The following is a 21338-nucleotide window of genomic DNA, read 5'->3' as shown; positions in this document are numbered from 1 at the left end:
TTGACTAGTTTTTGCGTGAAAGCGTAACAAACAAACAAACAAAAATCCTTACTTTCACATTTATTATATAAAGGGATAGGGAAGGGATTTTCTACTATACTGTAACATCATGTATATTTTTGGTGTGGGCGTAGGGAAGAAGTTTAATTATTTTTGAAATTTTCACTTAGTTTTAGAAATTGAAACAATTCCATTCGATATGTGTAGTCATATTGTCTACGCAGGTTTGTTTATACAATTGGGTCAATATTAATATGTTTACTAAGTTGCTAAAGGCGTAAGCTCTTCCGAGGTCTTGAATGGGAATTCTTTTCGCAAAAACTGCCCAAAGTATTTTACTGTGGACTTCAAGCTGTTTTCAATACAAATTCAATTATCGGATATTCCAAAATCTGAAGTTTCCAAATATGCCTTGGAGCTAAGCGACGTTAAGGGGAAATTTTTTAAATTTTTGTTTAACAAAAAATATAGATATATAGTTAAGACCTATCGAACATTACCAACTTTGGAAATCAAAAAAGGCGTTCACGATCTGTGCGCCTTTGAAGTTTTACTTAATTTGAATTTTGATTATACTATAACAGGAAAACTTACTAAGGTACAACTGATATTCAAGTGGAAAATACTTCTTTGGGGTCGTTTTTAGATTTCTGAAAAAAATTTCATTATATACGAACATGCCCATTGAACTAAATCCACATTCAGAACTAAGATTTTAAGTCAACTTCCAAATTTTGATTAACTCTCAAATTAATATAGTAATGATAATGAATAATATCTCCACGAAAATATTAAACTTATTCTTGTCATATTCATTCCAATATTATTATGAAATTCTTTCAGAATATAATAGCCAGAATTATAATACGGATAAACAGTAATTTAATTGTGTTCTTTTGCTGATTGATTGACCAAAGTTTTAATTCCAACTGAGAGAAACGACAAAAAGGAAAAAGTGACAGCACCGTCCCTCTAACATCTTGGCTGTTTTTGTTTAATTTATAGTCAAAATACGCTAGCTTTAGATGAAGTAAATAATAAATAAAATTTTGTTTAAACTTTGTATCGTATAATAAAATTTGTGTAAACAAAAAATTTAATTTGCTTAAAACATCATCAATCAATGTAAATTATTTTCTGAGCTATATTTGTAGATACATCTTCAGATAACAACATTTGTCACGTATACAACTTTATAGACTTCGACTAGTATGGTGGATGGGTCTTTACCTCTATCTAGTGGAACAGGAAGGAGCAAGTGAACCCTTCGGTTATATAAATCCTAAAATCCGTAATTAAACCTTATTATCATAATCACAACGCTCTTAGGAACAGAGCTCTTAGGAAAATGAATTTTTTAAATTTAACACTTTTCTAGAGGCCCTAGACGGCATATCTGTATGAAATGAAAAGTTTTAAACTGAAAGTGCTATATGCTAAATCGTAAATTAATCATAGTTATACAACAAAATATTAGCTATTAAAATTCATTTTCTTCGAGATAATAGCTGCGTTTGACGAGGATGTAAAAAGACACTTAATTCAAAACTTTTCATTTTAAACAAGTGATTTTCATGTTTCGTCTGATGAATCCGTGTATGACGAGGTCGCAAATAGCACTTTTTGTTTTTTAAAACCAAATGATTTTTACATCAAATAGTAAATTTAACGAATTTAGAAAGTTCCTTTGGAAAAATCTTTTTCCCATGCTACAACCAATAGCCTAAAATAGAACTACGATATCAGAGTTTCTGCAGGTGTTAAACAAAAAGAAGGATATTAAAGAAACATAGTTATTTGTAAAATACTGTTCAAATGTACAAACGAACTGCCTAAGAAAAAATAGTCCACCCTTTTAATGCGACAATCCATCACTACTATTTTTTCTTTAAAAATTTAAGCCTGCTTATGGCTGCCATATTGAATGTTAAACGTCATTAGTGATTTTACCAATAGACAAAAAAACGGTATTTGCAGGTATCGGCAAGATGCCTCTATCCAGTAGATAAAATCATCGACATTTAGAGGTGCTCAAAATGCTTCAGAGGTTGTACGGTAGCAATAGGTCAAAAAGTATAACGAACTTTTTCTTGAGTTAACCTCGAATGGTTATAGGGTCAAATCGCTCGTTAATCACAGGTTAATTGATGGTGTCAGGCACGTTCCACTAGACGCGCGACCGAGCACCTAATCTGGTATTGTGGGTGGTTGTATGGAAAGGTATTTTATAAAAAGCAATGAAATATAGAGCTTTTCATTTAAAAATTGATTCTTTTTTTTCGGATGGATGTCAATCAAGTAAAGATATATCACTATCTTTGTCAAAAAGCGCTTTTTGATAATGGTAAAATTTATTTGATTTTCTTTAGTTGATTAGTTTTTCGACAACTGTCCCAAACACAAGCAAATAGATGATAAGGTCCATTAAGCCATCTAAGGTAGGTAATTGTGAATAAGAAAAGTCGAACGGGGTCCATGGAAACGACATATACATACAAGTGTAATTTGTGCTTTCAAAATAACAATCATTTGATATGGAGAATTCGGTACCGATATTGGATACGGAATATTAAAAAATATATGTAATTGTGGTATTGTAAATTGATTTCGTGGAAAAATTAAATGTAACTTTGTAAAATAGTAAAATATATCAAAGTTTTAAAAGAATTTACCCAATGGTGATTCTATTATATCCGATCAACGGGGGGCAAAAAGTTAGAATATATAGAGGTTGTGTGGCTTTTACTCTAACTTTATAGACTTTTTTCCTAGGATGGTGGTTGGTTTTTTTTTTATTACTATGTTGGTTGCGTGATAAAATTAGATATTATGAGTATTATATATATGTCTGTATGTATGTATGTATGTATGTATGTATGTACACCACATACATAACGAACATAACTTACATAATTTTTCGGAAAGAAAATCCATTAATTTTGTTGTAACATTTATACGAGATGAGTCTTTCTATTCTCCATTAAGAAAAATATATGAACAGACATTGAAATAATAATTCATAAAGAACACTTATTTCTTAGAAGTATTAACAGGGTACTACCTACCGTATATAATATACATGCATGCTACATACACTGTGATTTAATAAATTTTATATGTAATAAATTTTATGTATTATTTTTATTTACTACATGCTTTTATTATAAGAGTTTATCGAAAATAAAGGTTGGATTCCAACGATTATGAAGGTTGATAGGTATTCGTATAATTATTCATTTCCTATTATATGAACAAGTGAAATTTACAAAATATAAAAAACATATTTGGTTCCGTAGGACCGATCTTGTAAACCGTTAGAGATAGAACAAAAGTGTAAAAAATGTTCCTTATAAAAAAATAAACAACTTTTATTGGAAACATTTTTTCGTAAACGTCCCTGTTTACTCGTGAGAGCGCACATTAGGCGCTAATTGTATAGTATGTATTATATGGGAATATCAGTTACATATGTGTGACATGCATGTATGTGTAATATGACAGAATATTCAACACTGTCTATACATGGTATTTCAACAATTAACTCTATCAATTGTTTATTTTCACTTGCTTGTGTTTATTAAATTCTAACCTTATATCATTGTTGTTTACGCAGTATACCATTATTATTAAAGTTATATTGAAATTAATTATTGCGTTTGTGGTAAATGTCCAGATGACATAATGACGACATATGTTAATGTCATAAAACCATTTAATGTAATTGCATCGTTATACACATTTATACACATGTATATTGTTCGTGCTATAAGATAGCGCATATTTTGGACTTATTTGTACAAGTCGAAAATTTATTTGGTTTTAGGCACACCGAGAAAGGGAGGTATTGACAAAGCTGTACTTTTTAAATTCTGGGCCCGATAAAATTGATGAAAATATGACTATTTCATGCATAAATAAGAATATGATATACTCTCCGAGACTTTCGATTCTTGCCCGCCACTCAACAGAGTGTTGGACTATATAGTCTGAAATTTTAAAAACTTCACACTACCGATAGTCGATTATTTTCTTATTAGATAATAATAAGACAAAATTAAAAAAATGATGATAATATAATGTAATTAAAATTATTGTTATTTTTGGAGTCGGTGTCAGCCAAGCTAATGTAGCAAACTGTCAGAGTTGTTTCCTTGGCTAACACCGACTCCAAAAATAACAATAATTTTAACTACATTATATTATCGTTATTTTTTTACTTTTTAGTACATATTAATTTGTTTTGGAAAAGTTTTTCTTTTGAAGTAGGTTTTCTTTTTGTTGAAAGTTTTTTTTAGTTTGTGATTTTTAGTGAATCTGAAGTACACTAACTAATTTTTCACTAAAAAAAGAATCATCGAAATCGTTTGGCGTGATATAGAGTTATTCGCCCTTTTGTCGTACATACTTAATGAAAATTTAAGACTTTTATGAGTTTCTCATGAATGCCGTTGTCAGAACTGGACCAAAATGAAATGGGACCACACAGGAAGCACCAGCTTTCAAATAGATAAAGAATTATCATCAAAATTCACCCAGTCGTAAGTTCTGAGGTAACAAACATAAAAAATAAAAAAAATAGTCGAATTGATATCCTTCTCCTTTTTTTGAAGTTTGTTATAAAAATAGATATTCATAAACTATAAGAAATTAAAAGTTCGCCAAGTTCAGAACTCTCCCAGCTCTCTCAATACCGCCTTTTTTGATAGACTACTGAAGGTCATGCATAGAAATTTTTGACTTCAAATAAGTCCAAAAAATATACGTTATGTTTAAATAGCTACCATAGGTGGAAATACTTTATAAGTATGAAATAATAGGCAAAAAATGGCAATTGAAATATATTTCTCTAGAAACATAACTGATCGTAATATCAGTTCAGATTAAACCCGTTTGCAATTTTTAGACAAATTTTTAGCCAGAATCCCTGGTGTATAGAGTTGCTTCGATGATGAACTTTGGTATACATTTATAATAGAACAACTAATATTAATGATATCGTCAGTAGATTGGACCATTATAGTCGCCCGGCCACACATCATCAGAAATTCTATTAGTTTTTTATATCCTGTATATTTTAATTTTAGTTCCAATTTTGTAACGCTTAGAAATATTGATAATACGAATTTCCGTTTGTCCGCCTGTCCGTATGCCCCCCCCCTCGTAATCACGGTAACTTAAAAACTAATAGAGATGTGAAGTTGAAATTTGTATAGCGATGTTCAGGATATAAAATGTCAGTTTGAGTTCGTAAATGAGCAAAATAGGTCAATTGGGTCTTGGGTCTGTAGTATCCATCTTGTAAATCCATGTCAAAAATTGAAAAATTGTTCCTTGTAAAAAAGTAAGCAATTTTTGTTTAAAACATTTTTTCATAAACATTTTCATTGTTTACCCTTGAGGGTTCAAGACAAAACTTTGGTGTTCGTTTTCTCTAAAACCATAAAAGATAGGGAGTTTAAAATTTGCAGGTAGCAACTAGTGGTCTTGTGAAAGACTCTTGAAAAACGAAGAAAAATTCTCGAAAATACTTTAGAAAATTTTCGAAATTTTGGAAAACAAAATTTTTGAAAATAAATGGCGGGTGAAAGGCCACCATAATTGTGTTGGCTTTTAAACTTTCTGTACAGGTATTTCAACAATTAATCAATCAATCAATCAACTATGAATTTTTAGCCCCGTAGAACCAAAAATGGGAGTGTTATAAGTTTGACCGCTATGTGTGTGTGCCCGTCTGTCTGTCTGTTCTGCCTGTCTATCTGTGGAATCGTAGCGCCTAAAATGATGAACCGATTTTTATTACTTTTTGTTTCGTTTGAAAGGTAATTTAATGGAGAGTGTTCTTAGATATGTTTCAAGTGCGAGTTTAGGGTTCTGTAGGTACCCGGGAATATTGTCGGGGATTTTTTAATTTTTGTAAATTTCACTTGTTACTAATGGAATCACAATAAGAAATGTTATGTTATTGGCTGGTTCGTAAGGGAGCTTCAGTACGGGTAGTTTTTTTTGTATTTTGCAAATTTCACAAATTTATAATTATACAATCTGCTTCTATTTCCAATGAATTACGTACAAGATACAAAATTTTCAGGCGACAGAATGGTTTCAAAACTTTTATAGGTACTATTAAGTACTTCTTATCGTGTGTTCAAAATATTTGAGATCAACTAGTAACGTGCAAAAAATAGTCCATTTGACAATTTTGAAAACAATGTGAGATTGAAATCTGTTTTTTCTTGCACACTTTTTTGAGCTTAATGATATATTTTCCTTCTTATACAATTTATATATATATATAGAATTCGATTCAAATATATGTAAAAAAGCATATAATTTATTATTATTCCTTGTTTTTTGTGTCAACACAGTGTAATAAAAATGACAGAAATTTAAAATAAATGAATATGATATTTGGATTTCATTTAATATATGCATTATATGAATACATAATATTATATACAAAATAAGATGAATGTAAGAATTGCGTAATGGATGATACAATTTTATATTTTATTTCTATTAGTAGTACAAGCATCTTGGGGCTTCATCATCGCAAAAATCCAGACAAGGTAAATTTTGTAGTAACATATATGGTCTAGTGCACTTATGTATACCTTAGAGGGGTGACTCAATAGTTTTGACACTAGATTTTTTTATTAATTCATGCAGTAGTTGGTTGTTTCAATACCTTAAATTTGCGTATTCGGGTAATTAACTATTAAAATTTGATGATTTTGTTGGACTTGCGTACGTGTGTATTATCTTCAAACCCATTTATTTCAAAGTACACGCCACGATTGATCGAAAAAAATTATACGTGTTTAAAGTGACTTTCGTTTTTGGTAACAGTTTGTGTTTCTAACATAATTTGCGCCCTCAAACAAAAGTTGTTTATTTTTTTTTTTAAACATTTTTTATCTTTAAACTTTTGTTCTACCTCTAATGGCTTAAAAGATGGGTTTTAAGGATCCAAGATCCAATTTACCTATGTTACTCATTTAAGAACTCGACCTCAATTTTTATGTCTTAATCACGCTATGAAAATTTCAATTTGATATCTCTTGAAGAAGAAGATGTACTATTAAAAAACTATTTGCAAATAACTGTAACAAAAAGAAACTCGCTCAAAAATTTTGGACTTTTAACACGAATAACTTTTTTTCTATCAATCGTGTTGTGTCCTTTGTACAGAAAAAAAATGCATGCAAGTCCAAAGACGTCAAAATCATCAAATTTGAATGAATAGAACGCAAAATATGGGCCAAAACGTAAAAAAAAAGCCATTTTCCAAAATGGTGCCAAAAAAAAAACTTACTTATCCAAAAAGAGCGTTGAATTCTCAATAAAAATTAGGTATCAAAACTTGTGTATTTTCTACATAACCAAGTAATAAGCGATTATAAAGATGTATGTGTTTTTAAATATGTACGATTGTCAGGATTCAAAGAAATTGTGAGGTCATATCTTGAGAAAGAAAAAACGCATGGGAATGAAATATCAAATAAAAGAAGTTCTTATGAATATAATTTACATTAAATTTTTGCATTTCTTTATATGTATAGAATAATTAATTAACTTTTATGCTACTAAAATCTAATATTTAAAGATTACATACTATGGATTTAAAAAAAAAACATCGAACGGTAAGAAATTTTTTGAGTATATATCACTGTGTCAGTATCAGTGTGAAGGCCAAACTTGGCTCTGTATTTAGGGAATAGTAACATTAGTAATAGTTATGGCGGACGAGTCAATGCAGTATGGGTGAGAGGCTCATACTGATTGACGATATCCAAAATACTTAGCTCTATTCAATACTGTAATATAACTTATGTTTACATAGATATTATCGTAAGTATCTGTCTGTATACCATACGAGCTTTATAGGAAACGCCATGATGCATTTCTTACCAAGTATAAACTTTGATTTCACTGGCTAACATAAATTTTGTTACAGAATCATGAGTTTACAGAAGCAACTCATGCTTCTTTTTGAAAGATTTTTGACTAAAATTGAATTTTGTGCGGAATTTGAGCGCAAAATTACAATCAACAGCACATCACGTTTTCGAGACATTCGCCCCTTAATATGAAAAAACTTGTTTTCCTACAAAATTTTGAAGTCGTATTTCACCGCGGTGAATAATTTTTTCAAAAAATATCCCTTTATTCCGCAAGCCATTTTGAATTTTTTCAATATCTTTTTCCAGGAAATAGAATAAATAATAAAAGGTAATAAATATATAAGTACTTAGAATTAATTAATTATATCTAATTATTTATATTAGTAGTATAGTGTATTTTAACTATAATAAATATTATAAGATTTCTCGATACAGATCTTCTAACCGCGGTGATTTTGTTTTTGCCCACCCAATTTAGTCGACATAGATGATAATAGATTACACGAGTTTTACGAAAAAGTGATAGAAAAGAACTTTGAAAGAATCTTCTATTATAGAGAATGTCGAGGGATGATCATTCACCTTGCATGACGAAAAGAAATTGACTCAATATAATTTGAGCGTATCTTACTATTTAAAAATACGTGGAAGATGAAATTGAATCACTTATTCGAATATATATAGGTTTGTGTTGGAAAAGGTTCGTTCAACTTGAATGTAAGTATAATAAGTAAAGTAACGCGATATGAAAGAATAACAAAAAATATAAATACGAAAAATCTTTGTAGATACTACACATACATATTTAATTTATAAATATTTATTTTTCTGAAAATATTGAATTGATCAAAGTATCTAAATACAAAATGTATCTTAAACAAATGAATTACGTAACATTTATTTAAGACGTATCAACAACAACATCATTAGAAAATTGATTTCAAGTCGATGGGATTTTAGATATTTCTTTTCATAGAATTTGGGAAGTGATGAAGTACATGTGGTACCTAAAAGCGGTTGCGTTTACACTGCGTTTACTAGTTCCCAAAAAATAGCTGCAAAAATGGTCTATTTTCAAATCATTTTAAGACAATTTAAATAATAATAATTTTCATGTTGTATTAGCAATATAATTTATAATTTCCGAACAATTTTGCCGCTGCCAACACCGCGTCAAATATCATTCAAATAATTAAAAAAACATCAAACGTTTAAATGATTATTGTGTGGCTGTAATTTTGATATGTTTATACAAGTAATCGGAAAAAATAGACCGAAAATTTTATAGACCCGGAGTATTGTTGTAATTACGAGTTGATTAGGTTGAGTTTATCGACTATAGAGAAGTTGGTTGGGTTCGGAAGTTTTTAGCCCTGGTAATAAAAAATGGGACGCTATTACAGAAATTTTTTTCGGTCAGCGTGCTCAGGACAAAAAAGTAAGTTTGAGTTCTTAAATGAGCAACATAGGTTAATTCTGTTTTGGGATCGTAGGAACTATGATGCAAACCGTTAGAGATAGGACAAAAGTTTAAATGCAAAAAAACTCCATAAAAAAATAAACAACTTTTGTTTGAAACATTTGTTCGTAAACATGACTGTTTATTCGTGGGGGCGCAAATTAGGGGCCCATTTTCTTAAATTTATAAAAGAGAGGGTGTTGAAAATTTGCAAGTAGCTTCAAATATTGGTCTTGTGAAAGCATAGCTAGAAAATACTTACTTAATAAAATGGCCGGCGAAATGGCCTCAAAATTGTGTTAGTTTTCTAACTTTTCTAATTTATTAAGAATAATGTAAGCATTGACATTTAACACTTGCTATACAGGGTATTTCAACACGGATCATTGCTTAATTAAAAAAGTTATAATTTTATATTTTTATCAAAAAAAGTTTTTCATTTTTAAGCACAGTTCTTAATTTTGATTTGAATACAAAGCTTAAAATTTGAGGAATGTTGATAAAAGTTTTTTGTGTAAATGGTAAAACACTTTTAAAAGCACTTATTGACTAAAAAGCCAGCATTTCTTCATGTACCACTATGTAAAACAGGATGTTTTAATAATTAATTTATCGTAAACTGTAGAGAAAATCGACTGGAAATTTATACAGAAGGCGTATTGAATACTCATTCGAAATTGACACACGAAATTCCAGTTTTTTGGTAACACTTTCGTTTTGATATCGAAACACCTTAAAAACATATATTTTTTTACAGTTAAAAACAATCTTTCTATACTTTATTTATTTATTTAATTTTTGAATTAGACTACTATTTGCAATCTGTAAACACAAAAAGCAAATGTGATGAAATTGGACAAGGGCGTTTAGTTTGTATTCATTAATACAAATAATAATTTACATATTTTACGAAATTTTACCTTATTTATGAAATTATTTTATGTTTTAAGGTAAATAAAGTGTAAAATTGATTTGATGTTAATTTGTGCTCTTATTTATATATTATATATTAACATTATTTATATTTACAGTAGTAATTAAATTGTACCTGGTATAATATTATATCAGTATTTCAATATTATTATACAAAATTATTATTTTAATATTATTATACCAAATTATTCAACAAATTTAAGTATAATATTCATTGATTATATTATACCACATGGCCGGGTCAGCTAGTGTATTATACTTATTTAGGAGAATAAATACCACATATCGAGTTTAGTGTTCTTTGGAAACGAAACCTTTTCCTTACATCACCACTATTAGACTCTTCATCCGATGACCCTAATTTTTGAGTTGTAAGTTAAGTTATTTTGCGGTGGTTTTTGTTTGCATACAGTAGAAATTTTATCCATCAAAGCGAACGGGTAACGACTAGTAAATATGGTTTAACTGACCTAATTTCATTTTGGCAAATATCACAAATACACATTTATTATGAATAATAAAAGAAGACGTAAGTACCTCATAAATAAATTGATCTTTGTATTTGTATATTGAATGTATATTTTTTAATGGTTATTATGGATTTATTATTCATACTAGAAATATCATAGTTGATTAAACATGACTCCAGAACGTCCAGACATCGACATCATTCTACAAGTAAAATAGACATCTATTACTTTCTACTTTCTAGTTTGAATTTTTACGGCTCCTTTTGGTTATAGGTTAGTATTACTTGGAAATAACATTTTTGGCGTATAAAAGATGTTATTTATTCCTCATAATAAAAACGTTTTTTATGAAAAAAAGCAATCTAAAAAATCGATCTGCAATTTTTTAAGGGAAATTACTGAATTAGGTTAAACTTTTTGAAATCACGGATAGGTGCTGCAGATAAATCAAAAGTAAAAGTAAATAAATACCTACCCTAAAGTTCAAATTTATAAAAAGAAAGTAATTGTTTGCTGTTCATTCTAAACGATATTTTAGGGAAGAAAATCATAAATTAAAATATACAATTGGGTCTCCAAGACCCTATTGTAAATGTGAATGTGATTTATGAAGGTTTTTACTGATTACTACACAGGTAATATTTATTGATTATTTTAAAAGTTTTATTGCTTTTATTTAAAAAATGAAATTTTATATTTTCTATTTGCAGACACCTGAAATCAGGCGCAAATAATTGAGATCTAGGAAAAAAAGTTTCGAGTATAAGTTGTTTTTTTTTTTGAGACAATGAACCAGAATATGCTACAGAAAGTGTGAGTTTCATTTTAAAAAATGAAGTAAACTCCTGTTTGATCTAGAAGGCGCCACCGAAAAACAAAACAACGCACGTGGATTCGATTTGGAGAGCCTAAAACATTTTTTATAGTGAAAACTTTAGAACATTCCTCGTATTTTATTCGCAAGGCCCCGAAGTTGTCTGAAGTAAGCTTAAACCTAAGCGCCGTAAGCTTAAAGTTAGTGTCTTATACGTACTTGGGACTATCAATGCCACAGAAAACCTGGCCGGAGCGCCAAAAGTGTGGGGTGACAAATCTTTAAAGTATGATATACAGTAATTTTGATAATCGTAACTCAATAAAATCGGAGATATTATAAAAACTGGGATTGTATGGAAAAATTTATTATAATTTATAAAAAAAAATAAAACACTGGAAAACACAATTGGAATCTATGTACTTTTTTCGCAGGCATTAAACATGACTTAGGAAATGGTAACTGCTGGTAATCGATAAATGAATACTTTTAATTAAAAAGTTGTTATTTATTACAAAAGTAAAAATTTCTGTCCGAAACATTTTTCCGCACAGTTTAGGCATAAACGGACAGAAAAGTTTTACTCAAAATTGTTTTTTCATATCAAAATTGTTAATTCGTATAATTGTTTCTACGAAATCCAGGAAAAAATTTTTGCAATAAATGCAATAAAAAGGATTCGTAATTCTATAAAGATCATTTTAGTTCAAATTAAATGAACAAACGTACAAAAAGGTAGATTTTTGATAACAATTACTGTCTAAACTATTCGGTTTACAAAAAAACGTTTCTACCAAAAAATGTTGGCGTATTTATAAAGAACTTTGTAATTTAAAGCGTTCATTTAATGTTTGTCAGCTATGAATCAGAGTGGGGTTATAATTGAACCTGAAAACTTACGAAAGTACGAAGTCGATGCCGGTACAAGATGTGTCCTTTTAAACTAATACTTTTCGTTCAATGCATTTTCCTCGATTAAATTTATTTATCGAATTTCAAGCATATGTCAACTTAAAAAAACACCCGGTATGAGGTTTGAGTGTAAAGGGCGGCATATATTATTTTTGACCGAAGCGGATAAATAGCTAGATCGAGCCTTGAGGATTATTATTCTGTGTTAGTCCATTAATATAATGAATAACGTATAACTTTTATTGTAGCTATTTCAAAGACGTAACTATTTATATAACTTTTTAATAAAAATACTCAACTAAAAAGTTATTTTGAATGATATAACAATAAGGGAGTAAGTTGGTTTATGCATAGTAACTTACTTGTAGTGTACACCATCTCACCAACTATAAGTTCTTTATATTTTAATTGATGTTAATGGCGCATAAATAGAATACTATACAGTGTAGACGAGTTGTATTTTCATTACTCAAACATACATAATACAGAAATGCATCGTGCGGTTATAAGCCCTTTTTATTTCATCCACACAAAACATAAACCCTCATACATAACAGAAATAGGGTGTGTTCATACATATTGGATATAATATTGCTGCAATTCGCACCGTGCGTGAGTTTTATTGGAGGCGTTTCCATGGTAACGATACACTACTTTAATTATAGAATTGTATGGATGCATATATAATTGTATGGATTGCATTTATGGCTTACATTGAAAATTTAATATTATTGTCTCAAAAATTTAAATAAATAATTGTGATAATTTACATTTGAAAATTAATATTTGTGCAAGAGAGATAGAGATAGAACAAAAGTTTACACGTAAAAAATGTTCTTTATAAAAAAATACGCAACTATAAGTAAGCTAACTATACTGCTGAAATAAGTTTACATCACAGTCATTAATAATCATTCGTGCTGCTAGCAACAAATAATTATTTACCTGGAATGACAAAAAATATCTAATTTAAAAGAGTACCTATAAAAAAATATCTCTCCGGCGGGGAATCGAACCCCGGTCTCTCGCGTGACAGGCGGGGATACTGACCACTATACTACCGAAGACTTGTTAAAGTTATACCAAATTTCAAGTCAATACGTTCTGTATGTTTGTTTTTAGCGAATTGTCGAAGGAAATGGTACTATTGCTGGTACTATTAATGGTACTGATGGTGGAATTTTCGAAAAATTTCTTCATATATTCATCGATCCTACATACAAGATGTCAAAAATGACCATCGATAAAATTTATATATATGTATCTATACGTTTATGTGTCTGTGTAAACTCTCTAGCTGTCGCAATTTAAGTCCGATTTGAATAAAAATTTGAATAAAAATGCAATATTCGATTTTTAGAAAAATGTCTTTTTTTTTTCAATCTCTGAGGGAATTCACTTAGCTAACGTAGCTCCTGCGTTACGAATTTTTGTATACACCTATAAGAACCTAACATTTTTCCGGGATACAAATTATCCCTTAACCCAGTGTTAACCCTGGTAATAATCTATCTGTGTGTCAAACTTTTTCCAAATCCGTTTTGAATGACAAACATCCCAATATCTATACATTTAATCATACAAACTTTCACATTTAAGATACATAGAAGGATAATGGCTCATGATTTATTACACATACAGTACATCCTACATATTAAAAAGTTCTTGTAACCTCGAATAGTTTATATATTTGTTCATTATATGTTAATGTGGAAAATTTCAATATAAAACCATTATTTGTGAATTTGAATTCATCCGCTTCATCATTTTGTAATCTCCAATGTGCATGTTTGCACACACACAACAATGACCAAATAACCATTTGGTCTCTATTGTATAAATAATATATTATGATGAATAAATTTAGTTTTCACTTTTTTTGTAGCATGTAGATAAAAAATAAAAAACCAAAAACTCAAAGTTTTAGTTTCACCACATTATCCTATGATATGAGAAAAAACCATAAAATGTAGTTAAATAGAACTATAGAAAAAGTATGGTTTATTTGTTTGGTTTGTCCAGTTTTTAAAAAAGCATTGTCATATTTTAGTTGTGAACTAGTACGAATAAATTTTTTGTTTTCTGTTTTGTAAATTTAGTAATTGTATTATTTTGAAAGGAAGTCACTCAAATTTATGCAAATCAACTGAACTTTCGTACAGTTTTTACACTACATTTTACGGGTTTGAGTACTAGCTTCAGTTATGAAATGTTGTGAAATGTTACAAAAAGTTTGATGGTGATGACAATGATTGCATTGCACTCGAAATATCGACGTTTAGCGAAAATTAAGTTTGTTGTATGTCTTCATATGAAATATACCAATGTATACTAAGCTTAGTCCCAAGTCTGTAATACTACGAACAAAATGTTGCTATAGGTGTTCATAAAATTCATTTCCGACTGTACTTTCGTCTGTCCGCCCGTTTGCCTGTCTGTCTGTCTGTGGACACGATAACTCAAAAAAGCTGAAATTTTTAAAGCGTGCTCAAGAGATAAAAAGTGAAGTTCGAGCATTGGGTCTGTAGGACCCACCTTGTAAACCTGTGTAAACCTTGTGTAGAAATAGAACAAAAGTGTAAATATAAAAAATGTTCCTTATAAAAAAATAAACTTTTGTATGAAACATTTTTTCGTTAACATCACTGTTTACCCGTGAGAGCGTAAATTAAGCGCAAATATTTATTATATGGGAATATCAGTTATATGTGTGTGATATGTATGCATGTGTGGCTATCTTTCTTTACTTATATGACGTAAGAAAACAAATGATTGCGTAATTAACACTGTTTTTACATGGTATTTCAACAATTTACTCAGTCAATTGTTCGTGTTCACTTAGGTTAGGTTAAGTTATTTTGGCTGTCCACGAAGGACACGCTTAGGCTATAGAGCCCATTGTGATACTATATATGTGTTTTACCACCTTTTCCGCTGATTTCATTTATCAGCTCCTCAAGTCTTTTCATAGGCAGAGTGCACCTCCTTCATGCATATACCATGAATACCAGCCCATCACAACTATTAATTAAATGTATTTTTGTTGTGACGGCGGGAATCGAAACCGCTACCCTAGGCATATTTACCGCGAGCGGTATGTTACTCGAAGTCAAAAAAAAAAATTTGTATCAGTTGGAGATCTGATAAAAAGTTCATTTTTTAACTACTGCGGCCGCGGCAGTTTTGTAGCTGGAATATGTAATGGCCTAAGTAGTCAATTTTGAAATGTATATTTCAGAAATATTATATCCGACCGTTCTTGAATTGGGTACCACCATACATATTTTAAAGCAGACAATTTTTTATTTATAAAACTTAGATTCTTAAAAAACGAAGGGTCACACAAAAATTGTAAAAAGATGTTTTACAAGCGTATTCAAATAAAGTACAGAACATTAATAAAATCATAAAAAAAGGATCAATGATCAGTCATATTCAATATAAAAAATGATGTATTATGGTAGATAATATTATACTTGGATATGCATTACCTACTTTTTTAGGGCGGTATTCATAGACATTTTGTTATAAAAGCCATTACGTGCAAAGATGAGTTTTCCTTGGGATTTATATTTTGTGGACATTCACATCAATAGAGTCATTCGGGACAGCACTTTCAAACCATTCTATGTTTTAAATATAAAAGCTAAGGAAATCAAAAGATCTTATTTTGCTAAGCAAACGTGAATATGACAATGTTTGCCAAAATGCCAAAATTTACCAATGAAACTAGTAAATTTAGTATATTGCGAATAAAATGTTAACAAAACGTCATAGTTAACACTCCCTCTATCACACTTAGCTCCGGAGATATACGCTATACCGCGCTCAGATAATCCAAATGACTCTTTTTCGTATATTTAAAATTAATAAGTCTTAAGTTTTTAATCATTTGTCATTTGGATAATCCAAGCGATCCGCGTATATTTCCAGAATTAAGTGTGGTAGAAGGTGGGGTATTTTTTTCAATCCCACTACCTTCCCCGTAAAAATTATTAATAAGATACGCAATTCAAGCTATGAATGATTTTCTGAATAAACATATAAAAATATAGCTTGACAATGTTTTTAGATGTACGAAAGCACGATTTTATATGTAAGTATCAAAAGTTAACGACTTTGGAAACATGTCACCATATTTTAGAAACTTTTTAAGTTGGTGCTGAAGAAATGTGCTTGAATCTCGCTCATAGAACGTAATATAATAACATCTTGTGTGAAATTTCAATATTGCTCCTGTCTTCCATATATACATTCAATTTTCATGTTAGGATAATTTATAAAATGAATGACGAAAAGAATTTTATAATAACACAGATAAAATTGACATGAAGGTTGTTTGGGCACTATCGTATTTGAGAGATACAAATTTTAATTTTTAATTAATTGTTAATCAAAATATAGGATAATGATTATGTCATATTGAGAGGATCTACCACGTTCACGGGTTTTTATTGCGACAATCGTTCAATGGATTATTAAAAAAGAAAAAAAGTGAAAACTGATGATAGAGGAGAAATTTCGTAAACAAAGCAAACTTACGATTTATTTTTTATAAAACTTTCGTAAAGAATCAAATTTCCCATCGGATAACCACTAATAAAAAGGATTTTTCTTTCTTGCCAAGACAATTGAAACAAACAGGAAAAAATACAAAATTTTGATTCGATTTTTTGTGATTTTTTTAGTTTTTGCCTGTATCTTTTTTTTTGGGTAGATATTGGTACAGGCATTGTGGAAGACAAAAGAAAGTAGATTATATTTTCTTTTAAATGGTATGCTGAAAATTTTTTTTGGTAAAAAATTGACCGAGATATAGTTATTGCAGCCTGACTTTTATTCGCAATTTGTCTTTCTCTCTCTCTCTTGTAAAAATATGGTTTTCGTTTGCATTTGATTGCAAAAATTTTTGATTTATCAATGAAAAAAGGTATTTTACGTTTATTATTTAGAAATGTATGACAATTACAACAAATGGTTGGTGAATGAAGTTACTACATTTCATCGATAATATTATCAAACTGGGTATCGATATCATCATCTATGTATACAATAAAGCCGTCTTCTGCAGTATCAGTTTCTTGTACATTGTCACAATAAATCTCCAGCAATGCCTATACCTATCTCTGCCCAAAAAAAGATACAGGCGAAAAATTAAAAAATTACAAAAATCGAATAGAAATTTTGGCTTTTTTTCTGTTTGTTTCAATTGTTATTGCATGCATTTTTTTTTTAATATTTGAAAAATACTTATCGGATGGAAAACGCGAATCGGATGGTTTACGAGATATTTGGAAAAAACCAAAAGGGGTGCTTGTTCACCCCTTTCTTCAATTTCCATTTTCTAATTTAATAGCACTCCTCGGTTTTTTCTTCTTTAATAACCCATTGAACGATTTCTGCAATAAAAATCCGCTTTTATTGCCATATTTTTTAAGGCGTAATCAATAATTTAATGGCAAAATGTAAAATTTAGCTGCCCGCATGTAATTTTTAGAACATTGAACGTAAATATCTGTGTAAATATTAAGTCACAGTGACAAGTGTTTAGAAGATGAAGTGTAGTTTTTATTTTCTACAACTTATTATAACAATTTTTTCTAATAATGAAATTTCCAAAATTACAAACGATAATCAATGAAACCGTATCTCGTTAATGGTACATCGAATCCGGAATCTGCAATGGAACTTTTTCAATCGATATTCAATGTATAACTGCGGGTATTGTTGTCTGTATTTAAGCACATAAAACTTTATTAGCTCGAAAATCTTAAAATACTGTGCAAATATAAAAGTGGTTGACTTCCTGTGAAACTTGGGTCAAGACTACTATTGTAGTGATCTTGATCGGAAAACTATGCCGTCGGGACTAATCTAAAAAACTGAGGGATCACAAATGAAAACTTCTGCAGAGAAGATACGACGAGGAAGAAGAAACAATAAAAAATTAGTTGTGTCGATGCCTGGCATTGAAAAACAGGTGCTATAACATATTAGTGCTTCTGGTTGGAAATGCTTCAAATCAAAAAGGTTAAGAGACACCACGTCCTTTTGATTTTTAAATAAGGGCATAAGAAGCTTCAGGATTTCTAGTAAGTTTCGGCACGGCCGAATAAGCCATCCCACCTAATCTAACCTAGCTTTAACAATAAAATTAAAAAAAAAATTATATTGTAAGTTTCAATATTAACAATTAACTTATATTATCTAAACAAATGTTCATAGAACTAACTAAATAATTTACTTTTGATAGTTTCGATGAATCTATCAAATTTACTTAAATAAGATATATTCTTATCATGTTTCTGGTTGGTAGGTTCCTAAAACACACATCAACCATTTATTTCCTTTCTGATATCTAATAAAACTAATGCTGTTGATTGAGTAAATATTGTTAAAGAAAACACTATACTTTTTTTTTACTTGAATAATTTTCACTACATCTTCGTTAATATATTATTAGATATTTTAGGAAACGAATGAATTCCGTTGATCTTTATAAAGCCTATATTGTTGTTCCCAATTCTAACCAAATTTTTTAACGATAAACGGAACACAGGTACAACTCCTAGCCAGTGGGGAGAATCATACTAAAATCATGCCAAAGAAGATATTGAGAGCTATAGACCAGTAAGTGTCACCTCAAACATTTGCAGGATTTTCTCAAAGGTAATATAAAAGAGACTAACAGATACACTCGATGAAAATCAACCTATTTTGCAGGCTGGATTCAGAAAAAACTATAGTACCATTCACCATATCCACACAATAAAACAAATACTGGAAAAAAATAACGAATTTCAGAAGCCAATTTGCCACTACTGTAAAGCGTTTGATAGTCTCAAACATATCTGCATCTAGGAAGAAAACTTTGATATAATTAGGAATATATATAAAGATAGCAAAAGCCAAATAAAGCTGGAAACAAAAAGTGATCTATTTCCAATAGAAAAAGGTGTAAGACAAGGGGACCCTTGATCTCCCAAACTATTCAATGCTGTACTAGAAAGCATCTTTAGAAAATTTGACTGGGATAATTATGGCATTAATATCAATGGCAGACGTCTGAGTCACTTGAGGTTCGCTGACGATATAACATTAATGGAAGAAGATCCTAAAAAACTAGAGCAAATGATTCAATTACTTGATATGAAAAATAGAAAGGTCGTCCTAGAAATGAACCCTAGTCAAACAAAATTGATGACTAACTCCACAATGGTTGACATAAAAAAAGATGAGATCAGTTTTGAATATGTTCAGTAGTATACTTATCTAGGACAAATTATTGCTCCCACTGACATGACGTCCAAGGAAGTCGATAAACGAATAGCAAGTGGTTGCAGAAAGTTCTTGTCACTTAAGGAAATAATAAAGAGCAAAACACTAAGCAGTATAATTAAAAGAAAAACATGTGACACGTGTATTCTTCCCTGCATAACGTATGGGTGTGAGTCTTAGGCACTCACTGAAAAGCATCGTTAGTTTTTGCTACATTGACATTGTGAAAAAGTATGTCTTACAGGAAATTAATAAACCAAGGTATCAAGGACTAAAACTATCAAATAGTCTAGCACATTTACGAAAATTGAAGAGAGATGACACTAGATTATTTTATTCATTCATTCAATAGCGGGTTATTTGGAGACCTTAAATATGATTTTGCGTATTCGCGAATGTAACCCTTTCGCCGCCAACTCGAAAAATGACTTTTTTGCGTTTTGGTCATGCCAAAGTACACGCCACGATTGATAGAAAAAAATTAATTACTAAAAAATTACGGGTTTTTGCTAATAGTTTTTGTATAGTGCATCTTCTTCTCCAAGAGAAACGCAAAAGAAGTTATTTTCCAAGATGGTGATGAAAGGGTTGATTTCACGAATATGCAAAATCAGATTTATAGTCTCCAAACAACTCCCTATCGAATTAATGAATAAAAAAATTTAGTGTCATAAACTTTTGGGTCAGTCCGTAACTGCGCTGGATTAAAATTCAAAATACTAATTTCTGCTTAAGAAATTAATTAAAGGCATATTTTGCATATATACGAAGGACGTTGATTGGGTATCTCATCAAAAGCCGTTACTTAATTCTTAGACAGATTATGACACGGCCGATTTAGTTTCTGTAGTATATTAATCCTAATACAATTTATCCAAGACACAAATTAAATTATCTTTTAATAAGATCATCATTTAGTTAATTAAAACAGACAAAAGGAAAAAGCTCTTCGTTAAACGAAATCTTATGCCACTGCATAAGATTTCTTACTTATATAATAATTCTACACAGAAGTTTACTTACTATTCAAACAACAATTTTACAAGTAAAAATTCTTTTATTTTACGTTTAATAAAGTTTGAAAAAAATATTTAACAGCATATTAAGTTTCTATACCATGTATATAGGATCTATCAAGGTATACCAAGTTTAGTTCTAAGTTTTTAAAGCTTAAAAATATTGATACTATGAACTAAATTTTGGTACAGGTGTTCATAAAATTCATTTCCGGTTGTCCTTTCGTCTGCCCATCTGTCCGTCTGCTCTCAACACGATAGATAACTGAAAAACAAAAAGAGATATCATGCACTAAGTTCGTAAATGAGCAACATAGAGCAATCGGATTTTGGGTTCGTAGGACCCATCTTGTAAACCGTTAGAGATAGAACAAAAGTTTACATATAAAAAATGTTCCTTAAATAAAATAATAAACAACTTTTGTTTGAAACATTTTTTCGTAAATATCACTGTTTATCCCCTGAGGGCGCAAATTAGGTTAGAAACATTATATAGTATGTATATACAGGTACCTATTATTTGTACATACATTATGTATGTGTTTGTTTGTTTAT

The sequence above is a fragment of the Chrysoperla carnea genome, chromosome 1 (assembly GCF_905475395.1).
Source record: "Chrysoperla carnea chromosome 1, inChrCarn1.1, whole genome shotgun sequence".
NCBI lineage: Eukaryota > Metazoa > Arthropoda > Insecta > Neuroptera > Chrysopidae > Chrysoperla > Chrysoperla carnea.
Note: the sequence above shows the minus strand (reverse complement) of the source record.